The 27,426-nt window shown below is 43.0% G+C and overlaps 1 protein-coding gene across 6 annotated transcripts in view; it reads left to right on the top strand.

The window, feature by feature from the left end:
• The window catches only part of LOC111869832 (RNA-binding protein Musashi homolog 2), a 389,564-nt gene that overhangs the window by 174,706 nt on the left and 187,432 nt on the right, over positions 1–27,426 (top strand). For all 6 annotated transcript variants that reach the window (XM_023861647.2, XM_023861646.2, XM_023861648.2 and 3 more), the window contains one exon: positions 6,247–6,325. The gene's annotated coding sequence lies outside the window, so the exon portion shown is untranslated. The remainder of the gene's footprint in view (positions 1–6,246; positions 6,326–27,426) is intronic.

Raw genomic sequence — 27,426 nt, 5'->3', positions numbered from 1 at the left:
GATAGCTTATCAGATTTTCGCGGGGCTAGTCCAGACTGAGGGTGTTTGAGAACTGGGTGTTGAGAATATTTGGACCGAAGAGAGATGAAATGACAGGAGGTTGGAGAAAACTGCATAATGAGGGGCTTCATAACTTGTAGGCTTCTCCAAGTATAATTAGAATGATCAACTCAAGGAGGATGACCTGGGCAGGGCATGTAGCACGAATGGGGGAGAAGAGGAATGCATATAGGATATTGGTGGAAAAGCCAGAAGGAAGGAGACCACTGGGAAGATCAAGGCGTAGGTGGTGGACAGTATTAAAATGGATCTTAGAGAGATAGGATGGGGCGGTATGAATTGTATTAATCCGACTCAAGGTAGGGTCCAGTGAAGGGCTCTTGTGAACACAGTAATGAACCTTCGGGTTCTATAAAATGCTGGGAAATTCTTGATTAGCTGCAGATTTGGCTTCTGAAGAAGGGCTCAGCTCCATAAGTAAGTCCAGAAATGTTCATTGCCAACAGTTGGCTTCGTTTTGGCGGCGTAGCAAAGATCAGACTTAACGGCGACCAAAACTACTGTCAGGATACCAATCTTGGGCTTTATAGGAATATGCTTTAACGACCTAGTCTTGCAGAATCCATGACGATCTCATATGCACTTGTGTGTGTCTATGAAAGGTTTCACAGTCGTCAGAATTATACACAGTCTTGGGCAGAATGGTTGAATATCACTGCTTTATTTCATAGGAGTTTGCTTGCTCGACGCCTCATGTTCAGAGAATTTGAGATGTATTCCGTGGTTACGGCGGATGTTTCTGCCTCACCAGCAATAAAATGCCGTTGTTTAGGTGAATTGCATGAAGATAAAATAAATATCCCTAAAGAGAAAGATGCAGGGACATGTGTTTCTTGGTCTGTATCATGATGGTTTCCTGTTAATATTTTTTAGTCCCATGCGCAGTAACCTACTAATAACTAACACGATTTATAATATAATTTGTTGTATAACTATATGGAAGATCGTTACGTTTCCAGATTATGATATATCATGTATGTCAGTTGATGGAGTCATTGTATGCTTGTGTTGATCTCATTGATGCCAAGATTCGAGGCAGGGCTTGAGGTTCCAGTACCTTTGAAGAATACGAAAACGTACCCTTGTCTTCCCCGAAGAAAGTCACGTAGAACAGGAATTTTACAATCTGTAATTTTATTCACAACCACCTCTGTGGTCTAGTGGTCAGATTTCCTGGATACAGATGCAGTGGTCCTGGGTTCGATTCCCGACGCTACCAGATTTTCTGAGAAGTGGTGAGTCTAGAACGGGGTCCACCTAGTCTCGTGAGGATAATTGAGGAGCTACATGAACGGAAAAGTAGCGGCTCCGGTCTAGAAAATCGAGACTAATGGCCGTGGAAATCCGTTGCGCTGACCACGCGACACCCTATATCCGCAAGAGTTGGCACTAACTTCGCCGACAAGCGGCGGTCGCTCAGTCGGTATAGTTCGCTTGCGGAATAAAGCCACGGATTTTTTGTTGTAATTTTATTCAGTAACTCCGTAGTGTAGTGTCGCCTGGTCCGGTTACTGAACATAAGCTAAGTCATTTTTACTCTTTGCATCCTGTTATGTGTCATGATTTGTGGTATTCTGGCCGTCGATATAATAATAAGAAAATAAACCAATCGAACTGTTTACATTCGTTTCCGTATTTAATAACTTCTACATGTTTCGGTCCACTTTTGGGAACATTTTAAGGCAGTTTCATTAAATACGTCTCATGTTATTGAAATATCATAATATTTATCCATATTAGTGTTAAACATTATAATCATATCTATTACGAAGCTGTAAAAATATGTATAATTTCAAAAATTTTAAAATCCTCTCGTAATGATGTAAAATTCTATATTATTTTGCCTCGCGTTGTAGGCGATGTCTTGTTATCGGGATTTCGCTGTTGTGTTGTATATTTGTTGAGCTATTCACCTATAGTATTATTAGTTTTTAGATTTTGTGTGTTTCCTCTTATCTTCGTGAATATGATTCCGCGATTGAGCTTTTGTTTTGTAGTGTGCTGTGTACTTCTTATCGCGTCGACATTTGTTTTGTTTCATACCTGTTCCTGGTTTTAACTTGCACCAGAGCCAGTTCAGTCCAGTTCGAACCTTCATACCATACTTTTGTGAGATGTATTTTAATATTATCCTCACATCTGTGTTTAGGTACTGAACAGGTCTCCGTACTAGTAACACTATAGCCTCGTATTTATGAGGTGCTTGGTTCTAATTCCGGCCGATATATCGACTATCGTGACAGGCATTTCGTGGTTTTCATCAGGCCCTCCAGCCATGATGTCCCTCGATTACGCTAGAACCGCTTCCTTCCCAATTCTTTCCACTTCATCGCTCATGTATCATTTTACCTGAGGCTACTGACACCATCGTTAAGTAACCCATAAGAACGCGCCATAGTTCAAGCGGTTAGTCGCTGGGGTCGCTGGCTTCCCACTGCGGCGGCCTGGGTTCGATCCCGGGTCTGGTCAAGTGGGATTTGTGGTGGACAAAGTGGCGCTGGGGCAGGTTTCCTCCGAGTACTTCGGTTTCCCCTGCCAATCTTTATTCCGCCAGTTGCTCCACAATCACCCTCACCTATCATCTGGGGCTGGTACAATAGGTCAGAAGTGTCTGCAGTACAAGGGACTTAGTCCCACCCCACTAGCAATAAAATAAACCATAAGAATATGCCTAGGTTTCTGTAGTGGTCTCCACTTTGTTGGAGGGTTTCATAGTAGAAATTTACGCAGTTCGGTTTATCTCACTGCTCAATTAGTCGATTTTTCAAGCTGTTTTCAAATAATTTATCGTCTTGTTTACATGGAACTTTACAATTTTACATATTACGTATCCTGGCGTGTAGATAAAACATTCTGGGTTGTGTTTCTCAGTTTTGAAAGCGTTGTTATGAAAAGGAATCTCTTGTGTTCGTACTATACTCCGATTCGTCTCATAGGAACAGGAGGGATGGAGTGTGCCAGGGAAACGTCAATAAACACGTCGCAGGGTCGGAACTCTGAAGGCTTCTCCAGCAGCCCCCTACATCTCCTGGTCCTGCCCAACAGACGTCCCGCTCGTCCCACCGCTCCTCTGAGCGTCTGGCGCTGTTGCCATGTCTACGGGCGCCGACGTCGCCTACACGTAAACTCTTTACGTCTTAATGTAGGCTCTGAGATTCTTCTTACTGACCTGGGAATTGTTGAACAGTTGAAGTTAAACGGAACTCCCAGGCGGCTGGAAATTGTGTGTATCCGGAGGGGCTAAACATTGCAGTGTGACTCTGATACAAGGTCCGTTTTAAATCTTGCAGTTAAATATAATGCACTTTTTGCATTAAACGAAAAGTTTTGCGCAGTGCGTTTCCGTATAGCTGAAATGCCTAGAAATATACATCTTTGCATTTACCGGAACGTGTTAAACATATTTCGTGATATACATAGGCCTACTTCTTTCTTTAGACATTTAACCGAAGGCCAACTCGAGTACTTAGGATTTATACTTCATATTCAGATTATCCCAGGGGCCGGGATAGCTCAGTCGTGTAGCTACGGGCTGAACGTGATTCGTTTCCCGGCAAGGTCTAGGATTTTGACTCCTCCATAGCGTACAGGCCGTTTCTACTACTATCCGATGGGTACGGAGGGCTCTTTCCCAGGGGGTAAAGCTGCTGGGGCGTTAAGCTGACCACCTCTATGCAGTGTCGAGGTCAAGAATGGTGGAGCTAATCCTCACTCCCATATATGTCTTCATGATATAGTGCTTAATTAATTAGACGCAGGGACAGCTTTACCTTTATTATTCAGGTGATCCAGGGTTAGAATCTGTGTCCGGTGACTGTCTGTCCTCGCAGATTCTGTAACAGTTTTCCACATTCTGTCCAACAGGGACAGGAATAGAGCCATGTACGCCATCTCCACATCTTTACTGATTCATCATCCACTGTTTTCTTTGCCGTTACATGCAATCGAAAGAAGTACAAGTAACTCGGGGGGGGGGGATAGTAATATACAGTCTGTTTGGTATGTTCTTTTTTATTTGTATTTTGAATTTGTACTGTCCACATTCCTCTGCTAAAAAGATGAAGCTCTTCCTGTAACAGGCCGTGAAGGCCTATACAGGTTTGAAAAGTCAAGGTTCCCACATTTCGTAGAAAATCGGCTCACAGATGGCGATGAGGTTGTCAGCCTTACGCGCCGGCCGCCCTTTACCCCAGGAAGATTCCTGATACTCATTTCTGTTAGAGGCTAAGTCGACGACGCTAGGGCCATATTGCGGCTGGAAGGATTAGGTAAATTGAAGATTCCAGTGACCTCATAAAGTATCGAACTCGCGACCTTCCTGCTTGTAGCATATATAATTTAATTTAGGACAAAGAGTTTTCGAAGTTACCATACAAACTGTTCTATAAAATACGATGAAATTCATCCTGGCGTTGATTTCTGCTCTCTCCTGTGATATAAAGCTGTGTAGTCAGGCAAATAGCGGAATCTGTGGGCATCGCTCTGAGAACCACCGAGCCGTCTAATACATATTTAAATATTTCACTGAAACTTACAGTTTTCTAGAATTTTTATCGCGGTTCTAATAAAAAATGACGCCTCTGTGGTCTAGTGGTCAGAATTCCTGGCTATATATTTAGAGGTCCCGAGTTCGATTCCCGGCGCTACCATTTTTTCTGAGAAGTAGTGGGTCTGGAACCTGGTAAACTCAGCCTCGTGAGGATATTTGAGGAGCTATTTCAAGGAAAAAGCAGCTCCGGTCTAGAAAACCGAGATAAACGGCCGTGGGGATCCGTTGCGCTGACCACGCGACACCCTCTATCCGCTAAAGTTGGCACTAACTTCGACGACAAGCGGCAGTCGCTCGGTTGGTATAGTTCGCTGGCGGACTACAGGCCACGGAGTTTTGTTTTTTACTAATAGAAAAATTAACGTTGAAAACATTTTATATACATCGTTGTAAGTGAAAGAATGTGAAACAGACTGTGTCCATGGTGGTTTGTAGGCGTAATTAGCAAAACGTACGCGTATTTCAATACCGATTGAATATTCATATGTCATTAGTTCTTGGAAATAAATATGAACCCCACATTTCAGTAGGCCAGTAATATTTTGCGGGATCAACCAGTGAAAGTGTTCCATCAGACCGCAAAAGCATGGCGGCGGTGCGTGCTGAATAACGTTATTTTATTTAAATATACAGGATGTCCACATGAATCCGTTACAACTTCGAATCTTCGCGAATACTGAATCAACAATAACTTTTCAGTGCTGTTTGCTTTATTAATAAGAAAAGTTTCATGAGAATCAGTGATTTTTTGTTTCAAATCCTTTATCGCATTTAGCTTTCTGGAATATACAGTGCCCTCCATACACTACTATGCTTTTTGTAAGGTATAAAGTTGCATACGGACGTTCTGTATTTCCGCCTTCAAATAATTTTATGAATAAAGTCAGACTCTTTAATGAAAGTGTGACAAACAATAGGTTAACAGTTAAAGAGGTAAAGCAAGCCATGTAACACCGGCCGTGGAAGCCCATAGGGTTGTGAGACGTCGAGGCTCTCACATTTTCTAGATAATTGACGCACAGATGGTGGTGAGGTTATCAGCTTTACGCGCTGGCCGCCATTTACCGCCCAGGAAGATTTCTGATACTCATTTCTGTTAGAGACTGAGTCAACCCCAGGGCCATAGTGCGGCTGGAAGGACTTGGTCAATTGAAAATTCCAGTGATCTCATCGGGAATGGGACCCGCGACCTTCTGGTTTGTAGCATAGTTCCTCAACCAACTATCCCACCGCATGCCCCGAGTGACAGAGGAATTAGAGTTCGCAGCTAGTAGGCCGTGCAGAGATGGTTTGGCGGGTTTCATTGTGCTTACAGCCTCCGGTTATGTAGACGTATTGTGAGATAAGTAAATTGGAAATAATATAGAAGGAAGCGGTCGTGGCCTAATTGAAATACTATCATTGCATTTATTTGTACGGATTGAAGGAGACCACGAAAATTCGGTCAGGATATTCGGTATCGCGACCCAGAGTCGACCTGAGGACGTCTCGAATACAGGTCTGGAGCTGTACCGCCAGACTAGCCTGTTCGGTTGCAATATGGTGAAATGTGTTTCGCAAAAATGCGAAACATAATTGAATTGTAAAATTAACTTCCCGGAAATGTCATTAATGGATATTTTTTGTGATCTTTACAGAGTAATCCGTACGCAGTCGTCATTACGAGAACGGAGTGTAGTACCCCTGCTGAATAGCGACCTGAAGTTGGAAACTGTGGTAAGTTACCGATATCCGTTCGTATATTTTTGTACAGGCTGTCATTCTGTTGGATATATTAGAAACTGTTGTATCAGCTGTCACCGTGCTCACAGATACTGCGGAAGAAATTATTTTCTCGCTGTTAGAAATTCGTTACTGCGTACATTCTGCAAGTTACAGAAACGTATGCTGTATTCATGTACTACTTCCGTTGAATCTCTGCGATTCCAGACCTTAATTCTTTCCGGTCTAGAAAACTGACATTAACGGCCATGAGAATCCGTTACGCTGAACACGCGACACCCTCTATCCGCTAAAGTTGGCACCAACTTCGCCGACAAGCGGCGGTCGCTCGGTATAGTTCGTTTGCGGACTACAGGCTACGGAGTTTATTTATTTGCTTAGTTTCGTCTGATGACGCTTTCATCAGTTCACAGTAACGAATTCTGCGTAGGCCAGTATGTAAATGTAAGTTATTACGAAGAAGCTGTTTATTGTTCACCTGGTAATTTTATTTTTTTCTTGGCTTGTTTAATAACGCCATTAGTTGCTAAGGTGGTCAAGCCGCAGATGAATAGTGAATAATGAACTGGAAGCGATATGGAAGGAAGAAGTTGTTTCTTAATTTGATGCACAAAGGAAGGTCAGTAATATTGTGACGGATTTGCTCAAAGCGCTAAGCTATGGAGCCATAAAAACCCATTACTAGGTAAATACGTTAAAGGAAACACGCGGCCAACAATACGTGACCGTTGCTAGGCAGCAGCCAGCGCACCATTGAACTGGCTTGGGAGAGATCACGTTTGAACTACAACAGAGGCATTTCAACAATAGAGGCTGTTTTCTGTGTTGTCCGGGCCAGTGATTCTGACACGTGACACGTGTTTTCAAGGAGTCTGACCCGAATCTATATAACGAAAGGCGAAAAATAGATGTCAGTTCAGTCAGTTATCGGTAGGATATAGCTACAGGAAGTTAGTAGCTGTAGAATTATAAGTCGGCCTGTGTGATTTGTGCTGTAGTAAAGTGATAACTGCCTGGAAACGGACAAGGAAAACATTCTAGGGAATAGTCATTGTTGAGATCTGTTACCCAGCAACGACTACTGAAATCAGCTATAGAAGAAGTTATTTTACGTGCTGTAGTTACAGTCATTTTTAGAGTGTGTAAACCAGTGAGACATAATTATTTGTAGTTACGACGTGTGAGTGGTCAGTAAATCTGTTTACCAATCCAAACCCCGTCTATAGTCACTAATAAGCGTAACATCATCTCGAATTCAGGCATAACTTTAGTAGAAAAGAACAATTAAAAAGAGTTACATTGTGTTCCCATTCCTTGCCGTCTTCATGCAACCTGGTTGATATATCAATATTCACACGTCGTCTCTTCGTTGTGTAACAGTACACGTCTCGGCTCTGCTGGGTCAAACGGAACAGCAGGTTCCTTCATCTCATCTTATGCACCTGATGACGGCCATTTAGGCCCAAACATCTATTGTTGTATAATAAAGACACGAAGACGTCGAAGTGGTTGCACAAAGAGGGCGAGGAGTGGGTACACAGTTAGAATACACAGTGCAACAGGATGCTGCAGTATGATATTAAAATATTAATCTAGTCACCCTCGAGGCCATGTCATAGCTCAGGCGGTTAATCGCTTGGCTTCCCAACGCGGCGGTCCGGGTGTGATCCCAGGTTAGATCATGTGGTATTTGTGGTAGACAAAGAGACACTGGGGCAGGTTTTCTCCGAGTATTTTGATTTCCCCCTGCCACTTCTCATTCCACCGACTGTTCCACATTCATCATCGTCTGTCATCCAGGGCTGGTAAAATAGGCCAATTAGTGGCCAACTTACCAAGTGGACTCAGTCTCACCCCGCCCCAAGAAACCAAAAAAAGATAAATTTATCCTTGTGTTTAATTAATTAAACACCACGCCATGAAGAAGTCGGAGAGTGGAGGTGAGTGGTCAGCTTCACGTCCCGGTTGCCTTATTTCTAGTGAAGGAACGTCTGGTTCCTATTGGATAGGACACAGTTTTGGTCCCAGATCCGGTCTGAACGCCTCTGCTGGGAATCGAAACCCAGCCGTCCGACTCGTTGCTATACCCGGCTCCCAGTTCACTCCCAACTAACAGTGAATAATGTTGATGGATGAGGTTTGTGGGGAGGATGTGCTGGTTTTGCATACCCTCGTGTTCATAGTGGGCGTAGCATTGCGCTGAACTTCGCCATTTACAAATAGGAGAATCGATCAATCTTCACTTTTTCCACACATCTTATTATGTTGGCCTCTGCCCTCCAGAGTTCAAACTAGAGGCAGTTCCGACTTCATAGCTAGCATATGAATAATGTTCCTACGCCTCTTTGTGTCCATTGGGTTCGTGATTAAGTGCAGATTTTGAGAGTTTCTCAGCGGCCCCCCCCCCTGTTGAAGGGCCTGTTCTTTAATAGCTATGTTTTTTATTTTATATTTCCAGAATTTCCTTCAATATATCATTAATTTTAATTCTGTATATTTTGGTTCATGTCTGAACACTCCTTAAAATGTATATAGTTAGGTTAGCCGTCGCCACAACAAAGTGATTTATAATCAATCAATATTTTATGATTGAATATTTATTTCCTGCTACATGTTTCGGTCTCATAGGACCATCATCAGGCAGTGATATAAGAACACGTCTAGGGTCATTGAACTGCTAATATGGATCCATATTTGGTGCAACGTGTCATGTTCTGTGATACAGAATTGTGCCTCGAGTTAAATATAAATATTGAAATTAAATATATAAAATATAGCTAGGATATATTGAAAAAATATATGAGTATGTTGACTTTGTATGAAAGGTATTAAAAATATTAAAAGATGTAAAGGTAAAGCTATCCTTGTAACATGCGATGGAGGCCTGTGAGACGTTGAGGTTCCCACATTTTCTAGACAGTCGGCTCCAAGATGGCGGTAAGGTTGTCAGCCTAACGCGCCGGCCACCGTTTACCCGCAGGAACTTTCCTGGTACTCATTTCTGTTAAAGGATGAGGGAACTCCAGGGCCATAGTGTGGCTGGAAGGATTAGGGAAATTGAAAATCTATTGACATAATCAGGAATCGAACCCGCGACCTTTCGGCTTGTAGTATACTGCCTCAACCAACTATGCCACGGCGTGCCGCCCAGTATTATAGTAACAGCAATAAAACGATGATGATGATGTTTATGGTAGCGATAGCAACAGTGAATGGATTAGCGATGATAACATTACTGGTTTATCAGAAGTGGAAGGTAATAAGGTTAATTTTATGGTCAGGTCGCAGTAATTACAACGGCCCAAAAAGTCGTAGTTTCTGAAGGAATGTGCATTGTGGCCCCAAATTATTTTCCCTTCTTTTAGAATCCGCACTTTGAAACTAGAGGAGGTGTTCTGAAAAGGGGTCTCCGTATCGATCACTTCTTAGGAACACACGTTTGGGGAAAATGAACGGTTTATTGAGGAAAAACTGATTTTTGCCCCAAAATATATTTTCTTTCTCTGGAATCCGTGTTAAGTTGTAGTGATGCTCGTAAAATCATAAGTGTTTGGGGAAAAAATCCGTAATTTTTTTAAGCAAAGCTACTTTTGGTCCAAAATTCGTTTCACATAGCCTGGAATTTCTACAGTAGGAACTAGGGGTACAGAGGTTCTGGAAATGAAAGAGTTTCTCTCCCTCAAGAATCCTCATAAGTAGTACGGATAGGGATAGAGGCTGTGAAAAGTTGCCTCATTGTCGACAGACGCAAATTCTCGAAAATTTGGCATGAACGTAGATGAACGTAATTATGCCTTTCTTTTTGTGGAGTGCATGCAGGCCTAATGCCAGACCCAATAAAGAGGAATATGACACATGGAAATATTATTGTTTAAAATTTAATGATTCCTTACTAAAAATAACATGCTTGAATAAATAAAGCGACGTTTTAATCCGACTGAAATCGCAGGTTATTCAGGAGTGACGGATTATAACCGATAATTATCAACATCACTATTTGCTGCTTTGGTTCTCGTTTTTTTTTTATAACACAAGCGATACAACAGCATCGGGGGTTCCCATGCCTCAACCATCTCTGCCTCATACTACGTATATGGCACAGCTAAAATAGTCTACGGATCTGAGTATTACCAGCTAACCATACGCTTTACAATTAAAAGTTATTCATAAGGGAATATTAAACAATTTGATTTGATTTGAGTTGATTTTTTAGTAAAAATAACACAGTGGGCCACAAACAGAGACAACATCAAAGAACCCTCTTCTCGAGAACGACAGGGCGGCACACATTTGGCCCCCCTCAATAGAAATAATAAGAGGGATGACACAAACCAGCTTGGTTTACGAGCTCCAATAGAATCTTAACAAATCAACTATAAATATTTTAAAGTACTGGAACAGCCGCTGCAGTTGTAAAGACTTTAGATTTTACAGCCAATTGTATATTGTTTATATTGTATGTACCGTTTTTACGCATGTATAGGCCGCACATTTTTTGCCAAAAATTCAAGAGGAAAACTGGGGTGCGGCTTATATTCGAAATATTCGAAATCACACTTCATTTAAAAAAAATTATATTCATAATTAGTAATACAGGATGTTCTACTCCTGAAATAATATTCCAAGAAAATTATTTTTCCTATAATTTCTGTCTGAAAATTGTGCTGCGGCCTATACACGCACGCGGCCTATACATGCGTAAATACGGTATATATTTTAACTTTTAGAACATGTATTCTAATAGTGCCTTCTAACTGTATTGATGTAAAAGGTGTCCCTTTGAAGATGGTCTCTGAAGACCGAAACATGCAAGGGCATGATTGAAATAAGGAAAAAAAAAATCTTAACCAGTCACACTGGACGGAACTATTTAACTTTTTCATTAAATAATTTGTTTCGATATCTCCATTATTGTGACTTTGTACGAATTACGCATTGAATTTTATACCATTTTTAATTTATAATTATTTTTTTTTGCCTAAGTTACAGATGAATATTTGTGCCATCATAACGAAATTTTAGAATGCACATCGAGGACTTCCAATCGAAATGTTCTTCCAACCGCCTTTTTTTGTTTTTGTTTTCTTCATTCGATGACTTTACCGGAAAACTGCGATACATCGATACAGTCACTCTTTATCGATATAAAATATTTTCCGGATGTCATCGATTTTTCGATATCAGTTTACATCCCTAGAAACTGAGCAAATTTTACTTCAAATGGTAACGATTCTGTCTTGCATTTATGAGGTTCTTGGTTCGATTCTTGGCTGGGACACCGACAATAGCTTAAATTAGGTTACGACCACTCCCTTTACTTCATTTTCAAGTCATTATTCATTAATCATTCTCCCATTTGACGCTTTATAGCCCGAACTACTGACAACGTCGTGGAATATGCCATAAATAAATAAGATATCCGTTGAATGTTATAAGCAGACCTACATGTAGCGTCAAAATTAGAACCAAAAGTGGGACAGCTTGAGATTTGACTATCTGATTTTGTTAAGAGATTCTGCTAACTTGTTTCTGGCGCGTGAAGAACATGAGAGGTTTGGTTCCTGAACCAAGCTGAAATTGCTTTTCTGACAGGCTTATGCTGGGATAAGAGTGTGGTTGTTGTGGGATTTGTTTGTTTGTTATATCATCAGGTATTATATTGTAATTATGCGCCATGTTTTTGGGTATAGACGTGATTAAAGTCTCGGTTCGGTTGGCATAGTTATGCTTTTGAGCACTCGATTTTGATGCTGAGTTGTAACGCGGATGGCTCAGTCCGACGGCCTCATCGGTACCGCTCCGCACAACAAGAATCGATGCGACATGTGGTCGATACTGACCGGCGGAAGTGCGTCATTGCCGCAATGAGCACAGTGACTCTCCTCCACAGACTCCTGTAATGAGGGCTTGGAGATTATGGCAGTCCTGCGTACCAAACTAAAGCCCTCCACGTATTTTTTTTTTGGGGGGGGAGGATATTTATTTGCACTTTTCTCGTGTCCATTGACCCTTTCATACCTTTATCTCCTTCCCTCCTTCTCCATTAAATCAGTGAACCGTGTTACGTTTTATCCTTCAGATGGCACAGTTTTGAAGTTAGGGCCACCATTTGTGAACGTGGAAACTGCAGTGCCGTCGAAAGGTTATAACAAACGCACATAATTAAAGAACACACGTACATGGCCATGACAAATATCTGCTGGTATGTAGACAGTCTTTTTTTATATTTTAGACATTGTTTTATTAACAAGAAGATTAACACTGATTGTTAAATATTTCAGAGTTGGATTTAAGGTTCTCAACAGTATAACTTTTAAGAGTACGATCTCTTCTGTTACAACACCATGTAGTTCACAGATAGCCCGGCGTTTCGGAGGAAAATTCGCTTCCATCTTCAGGATCTAAGCGTTATTCAAACAACCAGGCAGAAGTAGGCGGCAGATCTCCGTACCACTCGATTATTAGATCTACGCAGTTCAGAAAGTTCGATAATTAATTCTGATTTATTCTGGAGGTTTCTTGCTAGAATTTCTCTTCGACCCTGAAGGTGGAGATCGTATGTTACTCCGAAACGTCAAGCTATATCCACACTACACGGAATTGTAATGCTTGTCAGATGTTTGCTTTAGAATATAAATAGATGGCTGGATGGGTCGAGGAGTTGTTGAATGGGATGGATTGGATGGATTACTTCAGGTGGAGACCTGCAGTGTTGCGTTCCTATGGAATAATTTTGTTGAAGGCGGACCTTGAAGGTCCTTTGCGTGCACCGAAATTAATTATGTAGCAGAAATCGATTAATGTCTATTTCAGAGGAAGGTCTCCTAAATACTGAACTCGATACTTGTTAGAGTTTGTAAGAGTTGCAGGTTGTTTCCCGTGACAGTAGGCGCCCTGGTTTTATGTCGTGTTTGGTGCTGTTTAGAAAATCCACCGTTATGCAGTAAGTAGGGCCTATATAATAAGCTTGTACCTGACTACAAGAAATCGCATTTCAGAGTCACAGCCGTGAGAACCTTAGGTCTCTCATAATAAACTGAAATAAAGTAGGCATCATCAATTCTTCCAAGTCTTTTTTATTACATTTAGCGAACCTTTCATGTCATATTAGTAGTCTAGTATCTCTTCTCGGATTCTAAAACAGCGATTTTTTTTAAAGAAGATTCATGTATGTACAGCACCCCTCAACTTTCACGAATGGACCTGCCCATCCACTGCGCAGCTTTTCCTGGACTGTCAACTCTGAGTACTACAACTGTACAAACATGGCCTAAGCATTGCCCATCCGGTCCTCTGTAGTACATTCTAATAAACATCTTGTTCTATCAGTGGTCACCCCGCGATTTATGAATATCTCTTTAACTCTATGAATATACCACTAATATTTTGTAATATCCTTTTTTTTTTTAATATATCTAGGAATTTTGTTTATGAAGTAACAGACGCCTTGCGCAAATCTTTTTTCCTCCAGCCGTAAGAGCTCTGTAATTGACTTTGGGTATTTTTTTTTTCTGTTCTCAGACAAAATGTCCATCATTGTTGTCCTTTGATCCTCGAACAGGTTACAGTACCAGAAAATATGTTCCTCCGGTTGCATCCCGTCGCCACATTCGGAAACAAAAAAGTATATTAAAGTCAATTCCCCCGCCATCTAGATTCGTAATATCGAAGCTTTAGTTCCGGGGTTCCACTTGCAGTAGGTCATAATGTGTATAAAGCAAAGGGCAGAAATGTGAGGCTTTGTACTACACAGTGAGACTGGCCGAAGTCTATGTACATTTAATTTAAATTAATTAGCATTTAATTAAGGCATACAAAACGGCAAGGAGATCTTACTCATATATAACGCGTGAGAATATGTTACAGCTTGTCTGTACATGCTTACCCTTTTCTCTTGTAGACCGCGGGTAGTCTGTGGTTTATAGTACAAATGCTACTGTGCATGTTGACCCTTGTTAGTACACGTCCCAAATATTGTTTTAGTTTAAGAACTTTGGACTTCGATCCTGTATTATTTAATTAACAAATTTGGGAATCATTGTTTATGGGCGTTGCATTTGTGGAACATTATCTCATTGCCTTATCTTTCTCATGTTAATGAGTTTGAAACCAGTATTATTTTAATCTCAGTACTCAGCACGCTCTTCCTGGCGTCTCATTTGTTTAAGACAATAGGGTTGATGTTTTTTTAATGCAAGTGGGGTGGGACTAAGTCCCTTGTACTGCGGCCATTTCTGGCCTATTGTACCAGCCCCAGATGATAGGTGAGGGTGATTGTGGAGCAACTGGTGGAATGAAGATTGGCAGGGGAAACCGATGTACTCGGAGAAAACCTGCCCCAGCGCCACTTTGTCTACCACAAATCCCACTTGACCAGACCCGGGATCGAACCCGGGCCGCCACGGTGGGAAGCCAGCGACTCACCGCTTGAGCTGTGGCGCGGCCAGGGTTGATGTTAGTTAGGACTTACCTGCCTCAGTAATAAGCGAACTCTGGGGCTGTGGATCAATATAATCAACCTGCATGCCTGTCACGGTATCCCAGCGTCACTGTCTGTAAAGCCAGTAGCGGCAGAGGCGGACCTCTCACACGTTTGGTATAGTTACTGTAAGATAAAAAAGGTAAAGCTGTCCCTTTAACAGGTCATGAAGGCCCGTAGAGTTTTGAGACGTCGAGGTTCCCACGTTTTCTAGACAATCAGCTTATAGATGGCGGAGATGTCAGCCTTATGGCCGGCCACCCTTTATTCCTCAGGAAGATTCCTGGTACTTATTTCTGTTAGAGGCTGAGTCGACCCTAGGGCCATAATGCGGCTGGAAGGATTAGGTAAATTGAAATATCCAGTGATCTAATCGGGAATCGAACCCGCGACCTCCTGGCTGGTAGCATAGTATCTCAACTAACTACGCTACCGCGTGTCCCCGTATAGATACCGTAGAAAGTTAAACCATCTTTGAGGGTACGTCATACCATGAGTAGGCAACCTTACGGAAGAAAAGTCCCTGTGTGTTTAGCCAGGTGCCCAGGACGGCGATGGTGACATCATGATCGACGTCATTGCCTGATACTGTAGCACTCTCAGATATATATTTTAGACACAGTATACCTGGTTATCATTTATCTGTCTGTAGAAGCTGGGGAAACGAGAAGTTCAGCTAAATTTCTTAAAAGAATGATGGGGAAGTCGATGTAATATATAGGTAACAGCAAAAACATCTGCCTAATGTCCGGTGAGTTTATGAATTACCATATTTATTTATTTATTTCTATATTTATAAATTCACTTTCTATAATATATGGACAGGGAGTCGGGATAGCGTAGTCGGTATGGCGACTGGCTACGGGCTGGACGACCGAGGGGTCGGAGTTCGAGTCGCGATAGAGTAAAGAATTTTCACTTCTCCAATTGTCCAGACTGGCTCTGGGGTCCACCCAACCTCTTATACAATGAGTACCAGGGGCTCCTTCCCGTGGGTAAAGCGGCAGGGGCGTGAAGCTGACCACTCACCTCCAACTAGTGCCGAGGTTAAGAAGATGTGGATCTATACATTCACTTCCCCCTATATCTTTATAGTGTAGTGCTTAATTAGTTAAGCACAGGGACAACATTGCCTTTACCTTTTGTGGGTATAATGATACTCGTTGATAGGAATTGTAGCCACTTTATCGGCGGCAGTGCAATGAGGTTGTTAGAAATGTGTCGTCAGTTCTTTGGCCGGAATGACATGTCTGTCAAATTTTCGTGACGTCATCGAATGCGTAGCATACATCACAGGGTCGGAGACACGATAATCGGACTGTAGCCGCGAAGAGCTTGATCTCTGACAAGGATGCGTAGGAATCCAACGTTGTTTACATGTTGTGCGATGTTACTTTCCCAGCTCTCCGTTACCTCTGAATGCTTTGTAGTGTTTACTAAAGTAATTCTCATATTGCAGACAAACATGTTTACACATGCTAACAATTATTATACTTATTTTCAGGTTATTTTGATGTAAGATTGACATAGATTACTGAGCTTTCGAAAATCCATTGTTCTTTACCCCTTCATGAATCGGAATAAAGTTTGTACACGTGTAAGTCGTTAGCGTGACTAATAATAAAGGGTTCTGGATTTGATGATTGGGTTTATTGGCACATCTTTACAATTACAGTTGATTATAACGGCTCACACATTGAACTCCTTCTGAATGACGTCTGTCTGACGAATCTCTCACTGCTTTCTGAATATTGGACTGGTCTCTACTCTCTAGTACTCAGAATGACTGACTCCTGCGAGTCAGTTACGAGTCATTTTATAATCCGGTGCGGACCGCAAACAAAACGAGTACTTGAACGGTTCGTCCGTTGCCATGGAAATGCGTGTTTACCAAACCGTCGTCCAGCACGGCATATTCCGCGTTGCCACGGGAATGTGCTTAGCGAAGCGTTGCCTAGCAGATGGCCATATTCTGGCTTTAAGGCGTCATGTCACAATACGACCCATGTTGACTGTCCGTTCTTGAGGCTTGTTCTTCGTAATCAGAGAACACTAACGTTTCTTTGTTAGCTAGTGGGGTGGAACTAAGTCCCTTGTACTGCGGCCACTTCTGGTGAGCACTAACGTTTCTTTTTTTGCTATTGGGGTGGGGCTAAGTCCCTTGTACTGCGGCCACTTCTGGTGAACACTAATGTTACACTTACATTAGAGCTCGGCACAAACTCTGTAGGAAGCAGAACATGAAGTGACTGTGTTTATTGTCGCATAGGTGTGCTATACCGAACTCGCAGTGAATTCTTGCAAGTTCCCATCGGTGTGACTCGATAAGAAGCATCGTTTATCTAGAACTGCAACTTGTACTTTTCTTTTTCAGTGGCTCTTCCAGCCCATTCAGGGCCCTGGCCTCTTATTCAGTTCCGTAATCGTTTTTCACAGACGGGAGGACTCATTGGCTGAGTAATCAACACGTCGCAAGGCCGCTACCTAAACACAGAGCAACACAAATACAGAATAAACGCATACAAACACCAGACATCCATGTCTTTAGTGGGATTCGAACCCACGATCCCAGCGTCCGAAGACAGTTCATGCTTTAGACCGCGCGGCTGTTGTTCCCGGCAAGTTGTACGACTTTGGGATTTGAATAGTAAGTAAAGTTGTTCCTGTGCTTGGTTAATTAAGCACAGCCATGAAGACATGGGGGAGCGGAGGTGTAGCTCCACCGTTCTTGACCTGTGCACTAGATGGAGGTGAGTGGCCAGCTTCACGTCCCGGCCGCTTTACATTCGACGAAAGGGCCCCCCGGTATTCAATGGATTGTTGGCTGGGCCCCAGAGCCTCTGTGGAGAAGAGAAAAATCTCTTGCCTCTGACAGGAATCGAATCCATCCCGGATCTGAGTGGTAGTAGTATTTTGTATGGATTAATCGGTATATGAAATATGAGAAATGCATAGGAATGTTGGTCAGTGTGGAGTCATGGGTGTAAATGCGGGGATGGTATTAATTGGAATGGATCTCAGAGAAATAGGCTGTGACGTTGATTGGATTCGTCTGGCTCAGGATATAGACCAATTATCATGGTGGTTAACCTTTTGGTTTCACAAAAGACTGGGAGTTTTGTGACAGCGACTGTTAAACTTCTGAAGATGGACTCTGTTCCATTTCGTTTATTGCTATTGTACCGTCTGTCAAAGCATAACGGTACCGGTCACGGTAGCCGAGCGGTCTAAGGCATGCACTGTCTTCGCTCGCTCGGAAGCCGGGATCGTGGGTTCGAATCCCACTCGGAGCATGGATGTTTAGTTTGTGTGTGTGCGTTTTTCTGTTTGTGTACAGGTAGAGGCCTTGCGACGAGCTGATCACCCGCCCAAGGAGTCCTACCGTATGTGTAAGATCTAGAAAAACCGAAGTGAACGGAGTTCATGGAGGTAGGCCTAGGCCCACTGGGGCTGTAGTGCCAAGGAAGAAAACAGCATTACGGTAAATTGGTGTGGTTATTTCTTCTATAACCGTGTTCCTGCTCACAACGTGCATGTACTGTCTGCATTTCAGTGGCGTTTGGAACGTCTGAAGGGTATAGGATGGCGGTACGAGGGGGGAAAGGTTGGGCGAATGTATTGAGTAGGAAATCCTGCTTGGTATGAACCTTTTTTTGTCATTTTTAGGTAAAGTTCTGTCTAACACAGGCAATTAATTTTATACAAATTACACTGTGCAGTACCGTCCCGCGGATTTTTATGATCTGAGGCATGAATTAGAATTCCGTGTAACCCCTCTGATCCTGAACAGTTCATATCTCTTAGGTTTTGTTTCTTTTATAGTCCTATCTGTCTTGCTCTTTTTGATTTATCATTTCTTCTCTCTTCGTTTCTAACTTCCTGCATTCTCAGTATTCTTAATATCTACTCTTATGTTTAATTGTTTGTCTACTTGTATTAGTGGCGAGGTTCCTTCTAATGGAAATTCCCGGAAACACAGTATGGAACGCAGATACTGTTCTGTCGCAGTTTACACGAGGGATGCATTCCTGAAGACATCGCATACTTTCTCTCTCTGTGGCTCTACAGACCTTTGTTGGACCTTGGCCGTTTTTTCATTTTCTTGATCTATGTTACACAGACGGTAGGACTACTTGGACGGAGGATCAGCTCGTGGCAAGACCGCTACCTACACACAGGACAGAACAAACAGAATAAACACACACAAACATCCATGCCTCAAGTGGGACTCGAACCCACGATCCAATTATTCGAGCGAGCGAAGACAGTTCATGCCCTAGACCGCACGGCCACTGTGATCGGCCCTGACATAATTTAGAACTCCCATAATTAAAGACAAGTTTCGAAACACATCAGTGATTGTTGCAGCGCAAAAGTAGTTGCACTAACTTCGCCGACAAGCGGCGGTCGCTCGGTCGGTATAGTTCGCTTGAGGACTAATATCCACGGATTTTTAGTTTTTTAAGTGTGTTGTGTGGGCGGGGATAATACGCATTATTTCGAACTCTGCTAATAAAGTGAGACTTTATACATGTTGTTTATGTCGCACTATTTTTAAAATTCTCGTAGAACGCTACTGCACTATATATGAACATAAATTAGTAAGCTATTCTAAGGGCCACGCCATAGCTCAAGCCGTTAGTCACTGGCTTCCCACCGCGGCGGCCCGGGTTCGATCCCGGGTCTGGTCAAGTGGGATTTGTGGTGGACAAAGTGGTGTTGGGTCAGGTTTTCTCCGAGTACTTCGCTTTTCCCGTGCCAATCTTCATTCCACCAATTGCTCCACAATCACCCTCACCTATCATCTGGGGCTGGTACAATAGGCCAGAAGTGGCCGCAGTACAAGGGACTAAGTCCCACCCCACTAGCAATAAAAAAAAGAAGCTGTTCTAGCACAGAGTTTCCTAAGCAGCTGTTTTTCCTGTGCATTTTAGCATCAGTCGGTGAAATGTGTTCACTTTATATTCTCGAGAACAAAGAAACTTTCGAATCATATAAGATTTATGGAGGTTTTACCGTATATATTTGATCGAGGTTTCGGCCGATCGTTGCATATGTTGGCAACATTACCAGCCGCCATTTCACCCACTTGCACAAGGACGAGAACTAGAAATGAATATCTCAGCAGCCAGCTCGAGACATGTCCAGCGGGCGAGTCCACAGTAGTTGCGTAATGCCTGATGGTTTGACTCAAATATCCATGCTCATCCGTAAGAGTTCCCCTCGCAGAATAATCGAACATGATTTGGCATCACTGAATGGTATGTCACCAGATTTCACGGTGGTTCAGACCACATCATTATTAATTTTCACTGCAGTGAAAACTTCAAATGCCGATCAGCGTGGAAAGGGGAGAAGACGCTCAGTCGGGCTCCTTTTTTTTTATTGCTAGTGGGGTGGGACTAAGTCCCTTGTACTGAGGCCACTTCTGGCCTATTGTACCAGCCCCAGATGATAGGTGAGGGTGATTGTGGAGCGATTGGTGGAATGAAGATTGGAGAAAACCTGCCCCAGCGCCACTCTGTCCACCACAAATCCCACTTGACCAGACCCGGGATCGAACCCGGGCTGCCGCGGCGGGAAGCCAGCTACTAACCGCTTGAGCTATGGCGCGGCCCAGTCGGGCTCCTTAGAAAGAGTGATTGAGATTAACTCTTTCTAACGGGCCCAACTGAGTAGGTGTCTTCTCCCCCTTCACTTGAGGACGGAGACAGGTCCAGTTTCCGAAACGTCGCTTTTTTTATTGTCTAGAATATCGGACGTTGGAGAAAGTCCAAAAACCCAGTAACTCTGTATATTTAGTTCTGCGTATCCATTTTTTTTTATGATTTTCGAAAGATGTGGTGTCGCCTTGAGAGATAGGATGGGATGGTACGGAGTGGATTGATCTGGCTCAGGATAGGCATCAGTGGAGGGCTCTTGTGCGCACGGTAAATTACCTTCAGGTTCCATAAAATGCTGGAAGTTCTTGAGTAGCTGAACAATTGGCGGCTTCTCAAGAAGGGGTCAGCTACATGAGTTAGTGGGTTCGCTTTATCCTCGGCCTTATAGGGAAAGTAACGTTATAGAATCGACACATTCTTAGAAGGATGGCTCGTGAATATAAGCGTCCGTCCAGCTCTTTGCTGTCTGCATTGCAGGGAAGTCAGAATGGGCCACAGGGACAGACACTGAGGCGCTGTTTCGTACGAACGCAATTGTCTCGACATGCTTAGTTTTATATACTTCGCTATGTTTCGTTGAACTTTTCAGTTAGATATTCCACTGGCTGACAGACTTCATGGATCTGAGGCCTTCTTGAGCAGTCGACAGTTACGCAGCAACTTCCCAGTATTTAATGGAACCAGAAGGTTCATTACCGTGTTCACAAGAGCCCTTCACTGGTCCATATCCTTAGCCAGATCAATCCAGTCCGTGCCACCCCATCCTGTCTCTCTGATATCCATTTTAATGTCCTCCCACCCATGATTTTGGTATTCTTAGTGGTCTCCTTCCTTCTGACTTCCCTACCATTATCCTATATGCATTCTTCTTGGCCAAGTCCATGCTACATGCCCTGCACATCTCATCCTCCATGACTTGATCATTCTATTTATACTTTTAGAAGAGTACAAGTTATGAAGCTCCTCATTATGCAGTTTTCTTCAGCCTCCTGTCATTTCATCTCTCTTCGGTCCAAATATTCTCCTCAGCACCCTGTTCTCAAACACCTTCAGTCTGTGTTCCTCCCTTAATGTCAGAGACCAAGTTTTAATTCTATAAAGTAAAGTAACGAAGGTAAAGTTTTACATCCGTACAGTCAGAAATTCCATTGGTTTTCAAAATTACTTTCTGTAATTGTAAGTTATTACTGTTTAAGTTTATAACTGTGAATATCTTTCAACGGAACGAAAAACAAATGAACACCAGTAGTCAGGTTACGAACACAGAAGCCTTAATGCGAAACAGGTCACAGTGCTTAACACTCGTAGCAGGAATCCGGAAGTTCAACGCTACTGTGTACCATAACCTTATGTCTGTTATGATTCTGAGCCAGTGTCATTGACGTCTGTCGTCAAAACCTATCTTCCTAACATCAGTGTTACTTCTGCTATCCCCCCATCTACTTCTAGATCTTCCAAGTGGACTCTTTTACTAGGGATTTTCTCATGTTTCCCCCATCCTGGCTGCATACGCCATCCACCGTAGACTCACTGATTTCACTGCTGTGATAATCAGAATATTGTATTGGGAATTGATCATCTGTCTGAGGTACTCTATATTCCTTGTGTGTAGTCCTCGTCCTCTCATGATTGGTTGTCATTATTCTAGTAGAAAGTATTACTTTATTTCTTTATATTAGTGGCTACAGTGGGAATAAAACCCGGAGCGTTATGAACACGAAACTACTAGCCTAATTACTAGATGACCGCCGTGATCACCGTTTCTACAATAAATATTATCACGTGTACGCTGTTGCGTCATTGATAATTGTGGATTCTTGATTTGATGATTGGATTTATTTAACGTCACTGTTTAAATTACACTCAATTATTACAGTTCATACATTCAATTTCTTCTGCATAACGAATCCCTCACTGTTGTCTGCATCCTGCACCACAAGTTATCTGAATTATTTCGTATTCTGGTCACACTTCCACACCCCGAGGGCTGTCACTTTTACATATTTCTCTTTTAAGAAGTCATTTCTGTATAACCTACAATTCGTTGCTGTGGTTATCAGATTTCAACAGTGAAACAATGAGCCATAGTAACTAGAACCGTTGCATAACATTGGACGCCTATTCTTGTAGTGTTTGGGAATACGTTCACCCAGCCGTTTTCTATCAATGGACGCCTGGCTCGGACTCCGATACTCCCGCTTTTAGGCCGCGCGTCGCTATATTCTCGTGTATAGCTTAGATTCACTGGACTTCAGTTTTTCTTGCCCCAGTTTTAAATTGTTATCATGTCATTTCCGGTGCATGGAAGGAGAACATGCCCAGATTAAAGTTTCATTAATTTAATTTAGAATTCTAGTTGTGTTTATATGAGAGATCAGATTGCTGACAGCAGCATTAAATGTTGCGCCCATGCATTTACAAACTTGTAATTATTGAAACGAAATGTTCTCATCCATAAAGACGTTTTCTTCTCGTGCATTATTTCTGTTAATTAGTTGTGATACAACTTAGTCCTTACAGTAGCTGCGTTCGTCTGTAGAGGGAGGTTGTCAACCCTGGAGTCGTTGCCTGGTTTCGTTCACGGTAGAGAACAATTTATAAAATTCGTGTCCAGTTATGTTGTTTAGTTGGTAACGTTCCTTCCGCCGGAAATCCACGTCCGTATCATGTAGCGTTTCGGTTTGGGCCGTTCACATACTCGCAGTGCCTTTACACTGAGGTCATGTGCATTAACATGAAAAGCATCACATCCATAAGCGGTAATCGAAGGCGAACTCTGAAGAATAAAGATTTCCTTGACGTTCTCGCTGTAATGGCTCTAGTTTTTTGTTATTGCTAGTGGGGTGGGACTAAGTCCCTTGTACTGTGGCCACTTCTGGCCTATTGTACCATCCCCAGATGATAGGTGAGGGTGATTGTGGAGCAAATGGTGGAATGAAGATTGGCAGGGGGAACCGAAGTACTCGGAGGAAACCAGCCCCAACGCCACTATGTCCACCACAAATCCTACTATACCAGACCCGGGATCGAACCCGGGCCGTCGCGGTTGGAAGCCAGCGACTAACCGCTTGAGCTATGGCGCGGCCATAGCTCTAGGTTATGGCATCGGCTAGCCTGGTCTTAAGTGCAGACATAGTGTAGCGTGTACTGCTGTTGCTATGCACCAACCGCGATATTAGGTGAATAAATTGCGATCGTTTCTAGGCAGCGGCTCGGTAAACACGTTCCCCGCGCAACGAATGCGCACGCAACAATAGAAGAACGATGCTTCCTATATGACCAGTGCCAAGAAGATATTACCAGGACAGCTACAGCAATGATTTCAGTTCTGTAAAGGATGCCGAGGAAAGATGGCATTATACGTAATTAAGTTGACAGTTCAATTGTGGAGTGTTAACCACCGGGTAACGGCGTAAGTACAGAAACTGAAGAATCTCCATTGTTGACAGCTGTTGCCAAGCAACGACTAGTGGAAACACTGCAGGCTGAAGAAGAGTTAGCGTGTTGTGATTTGTAAAGTGTGTAGATCAGCGATAACTTTGTAAGTGCTTGTAATTCCGAGTGGTGTGTATAAAGTCAATAAATCCGTTCACCAATCCATACCCCGTCTGTAGTCTCTCTCTCTCTTTCTCTCTCACACACACGCACCCACACACGCGCACGCGCGCACACACCCTAAATCTTGACATACATTAACGTATCTTCACTTCCCGTCTCGTCTCCAAAATGTAATTAAGAAAAATGTTCTATTCTCAATTACTTGACGTAATATTGCTGTTCCTAAACGATCTTCACAGCCGGTCACGGTAGCCGAGCGGTGTAAGGCATTCACTGTCTTCGCTCGCTCGGAAGCCGGGATCGTGGGTTCGAATCCCACTCAGGGCATGGATGTTTGTGTGCGTTTTTCTGTGTTTGTCTACAGGTAGAGGCCTTGCGACGAGCTGATCACTCGCCCAAGGAGTCCTACCGAATGTGTAAGATCTAATAAACCGAAGTGAAACGGAGAGTTTCATGGAGGTAGCCCTAGGCCCAAATTGGGGCTGTAGCGCCACAGAAAAGAAAAAAACGATCTTCACAGAGAAAGGAAGGAACGCCTGTGTGGAGGCGATGTTTGTCCATCTGTCTGTGACCTAATCTAGTCTTGGCCCCTCTGGAAGCTGACGGGTTATTCTGATTTTCATCCTCATGGATTCGCAATAAAGCTTATTTTGCATAAAAATGTAAACAAACATTTTAATAAAGCCCTGCAATGTAATCCATTCATCACGTTTTGCTAAAACTCGGCATGACAGAGTGATGCATAATGTTATCCGGCCATTTTTTATTTTTATCCGTGTTGACCGATTATAAAGTCAGCATAACACCATGCATTGACTTTTCTGTGGATCCCATAAACCGTTTCACAGAGTTTGTTGTAATTCGGTGTTGTGCATTATTATGGTATTGAAATATGAATGTGTTATTTTAATAAATTGTGTAAAAGTAAAAAAAAGTAAAACCATCCCTGTAACAGGCCATGAAGGTCAATAGGGCTGTGAGACGTTGAGGGTCCCACATTTTCTCTAGACAATCGGCTCAAAAACGACGGTAAGGTTGTCAGCCTTACGCGCCGGCCGTGCTTTACTCCCCAGGAAAATTATTTAATTAATTCCTGGTACTCATTTCTGTTAGAGGCTGAGTGAACCCCAGGGCCATAGTGCCGCCGGAAGGATTAGGTTCAATTGAAAAAAGTCCAATGACCTCATCGGTATTTGAACCCGCACCCTTCTGACTTGTAGCATAGTGCCTTAACCACTACGCTATCGTGTGGAAATTCTTAAGACCGATCCCCTTCAAAGAGAAGAGGAAGGGAAATAGTAGTACATAACTGTAGAAGTAACCCTATATTCTATAATCATATCATAACACAGGCCTATGTATTTATGTATTTACTTATCTATACATGGGGCACGCGGTAGCGTAGTTGGTTGAGGCACTCTGCTACAAGCCGGAAGCCGCGGGTTCAAGTACCGGTGAGGTCATTGGATTTTTTCAATTGACCTAATCCTTCCAGCCGCACTGTGGCCCAGAGGTCGACTCAGCCTCTAACAGAAATGAGTACCAGGAAACTTCTTGGATTATTCTTGGGGGCAAAGGGCGGTCGGCGCGTAAGGCTGACGTTACCGCCATTTGTGAGCAGATTGTCTAGAAAATGTGGGAGCCTCGACGTCTCACAGCCCTATCGGCCTCCACGGCCTGCTACAGGGTTACCTTCACTTACTTTTTCTTACTTATTTATACACGGAGCGGGTCGACGCAGGAATACGGCTCTAGACCCGTGTTAGGAATGTTTAAGTTCAAATCTCGGACGAGGCACTGGCTAAATAGACTGAGGACTTTTTGTCATTTTGAAGAATGACGTCTTCTGGGATGTGGCGCCCTTTAGATATTGCGTTAACCGACAATTCGGACGAACGTATCGCTTCCATCCTCAGGCTATAAAAAATCCGCGAGCGAGGAACCAGTGTGAGCAGGATTCCCAAAGCAAATGCTCGTCTGCCGTCGTGAGATGCTGCGTCGACACTCCGCAGCTGGCCGGACTTCTGCTGTAGCTTCCAAGTCTATTTTCCTGGCTCGCCGAATCTGTCCCCCCTGCGTCCTGCACATTGTGTGCAGATGATGGAATAGCTCGCAGTAATTTTTTAACGAACGTTGAAGTGTGGCAGTAGTTTGTCTCTCTGTCTTTGCGCGACTCATTTGAGCGGAAAATTACTTCCTGGACTCAAGAATCCGAAGTCTGTAGCTCATTTTGCACACTTTACTCGCTTCTTCATCAAGATGTTTCAAAGAGCATGAAGAAAACGCGAGCTAGAGCTGTGTTCCCTCCTCCCCCCTCTCACTTCCCAAAATATTCAGGACACCGCGCGGCATTCAAAGGCAGTCTGTACAAGACACATTTTCTGCTCTAATTTCCAGTTTTGTAAGCGGATTAAACAGGGTGAGTCTTTTATGAAATCACGAGAAAAATGAATATTTTTATCTGTTGGTTACAAATGCGTGTTTGAGAACATGGTGCTGAGGAGAATACTTGAACCGAAGAGAGAAGAAGTGACAGGAGGTTGGAAAAAAACTGTATAATGAGGAGCTTCATAACTTGTACTCTTCTCCAAGTATAATTAGAATGATCAAGTCAGGGAGGATGGTGGGCAGGGCATGTAGCGTTCATGGGCCGAAGTGGAATTCATATTGGTTTCAAAGCCAGAAGGAAAGAGACCACTAGGAAGACGAAGACGTAGGTGGGTGGATACTATTAAAATAGATCTTGGATGGGATACGGTGGTATGGACTGTGTTGATTTTGCTGAGGATGGAGACCGGTGGAGGGCTCTTGTGAACACAATAATGAACCTTTGGGTTCCGTAAAATGTTGGTAAAATCTTGAGTGGCTGAGCGACTGGCAGCTTCCATAGATGCTCACTTAACTGACGTATCTGTTCAATACATAACGGGAATCTATTTCTGTGAAATCTGTTTTCAGTTGTACATGTTATAAGGCAGTATAATAATCATGTTCCACAATGAATACTCGTTCTTGGGAAAACGACATGTCTGTCACGCAATAAACAAAGCTATACTACAGACGTCGTATGACCGATTCACGACAGATGGCATTTCTACTCGTTGTTAGTACTCCTACGGTACCATCTAGCGGTAGGAGTTATAGTTATATTAACTGCAGTACAATTTATAACAACATTTAGTTCGATGTGCGAGACTTTTCGATCTCCCACAGTTTACTGTAGATGTAAAGTTGTGTAGGAAGTCCGGTAGAAATTTTGGAGCACACAGTAGGCGTGTAATTACTGAAGTGGGAAGGCCATGGATGCCACCCTATTGAATACCTACAGTAGTTACGGAATGCAAACCTTGTGGGCGAAGAGGCCTAGAGAGGCGTGGATCAATAGTGTCTTTGCC

The sequence above is a fragment of the Cryptotermes secundus genome, unplaced genomic scaffold (genome assembly GCF_002891405.2).
Source record: "Cryptotermes secundus unplaced genomic scaffold, Csec_1.0 scaffold286, whole genome shotgun sequence".
NCBI lineage: Eukaryota > Metazoa > Arthropoda > Insecta > Blattodea > Kalotermitidae > Cryptotermes > Cryptotermes secundus.
Note: the sequence above shows the minus strand (reverse complement) of the source record. Positions and strands in the feature narration are given on the sequence as shown.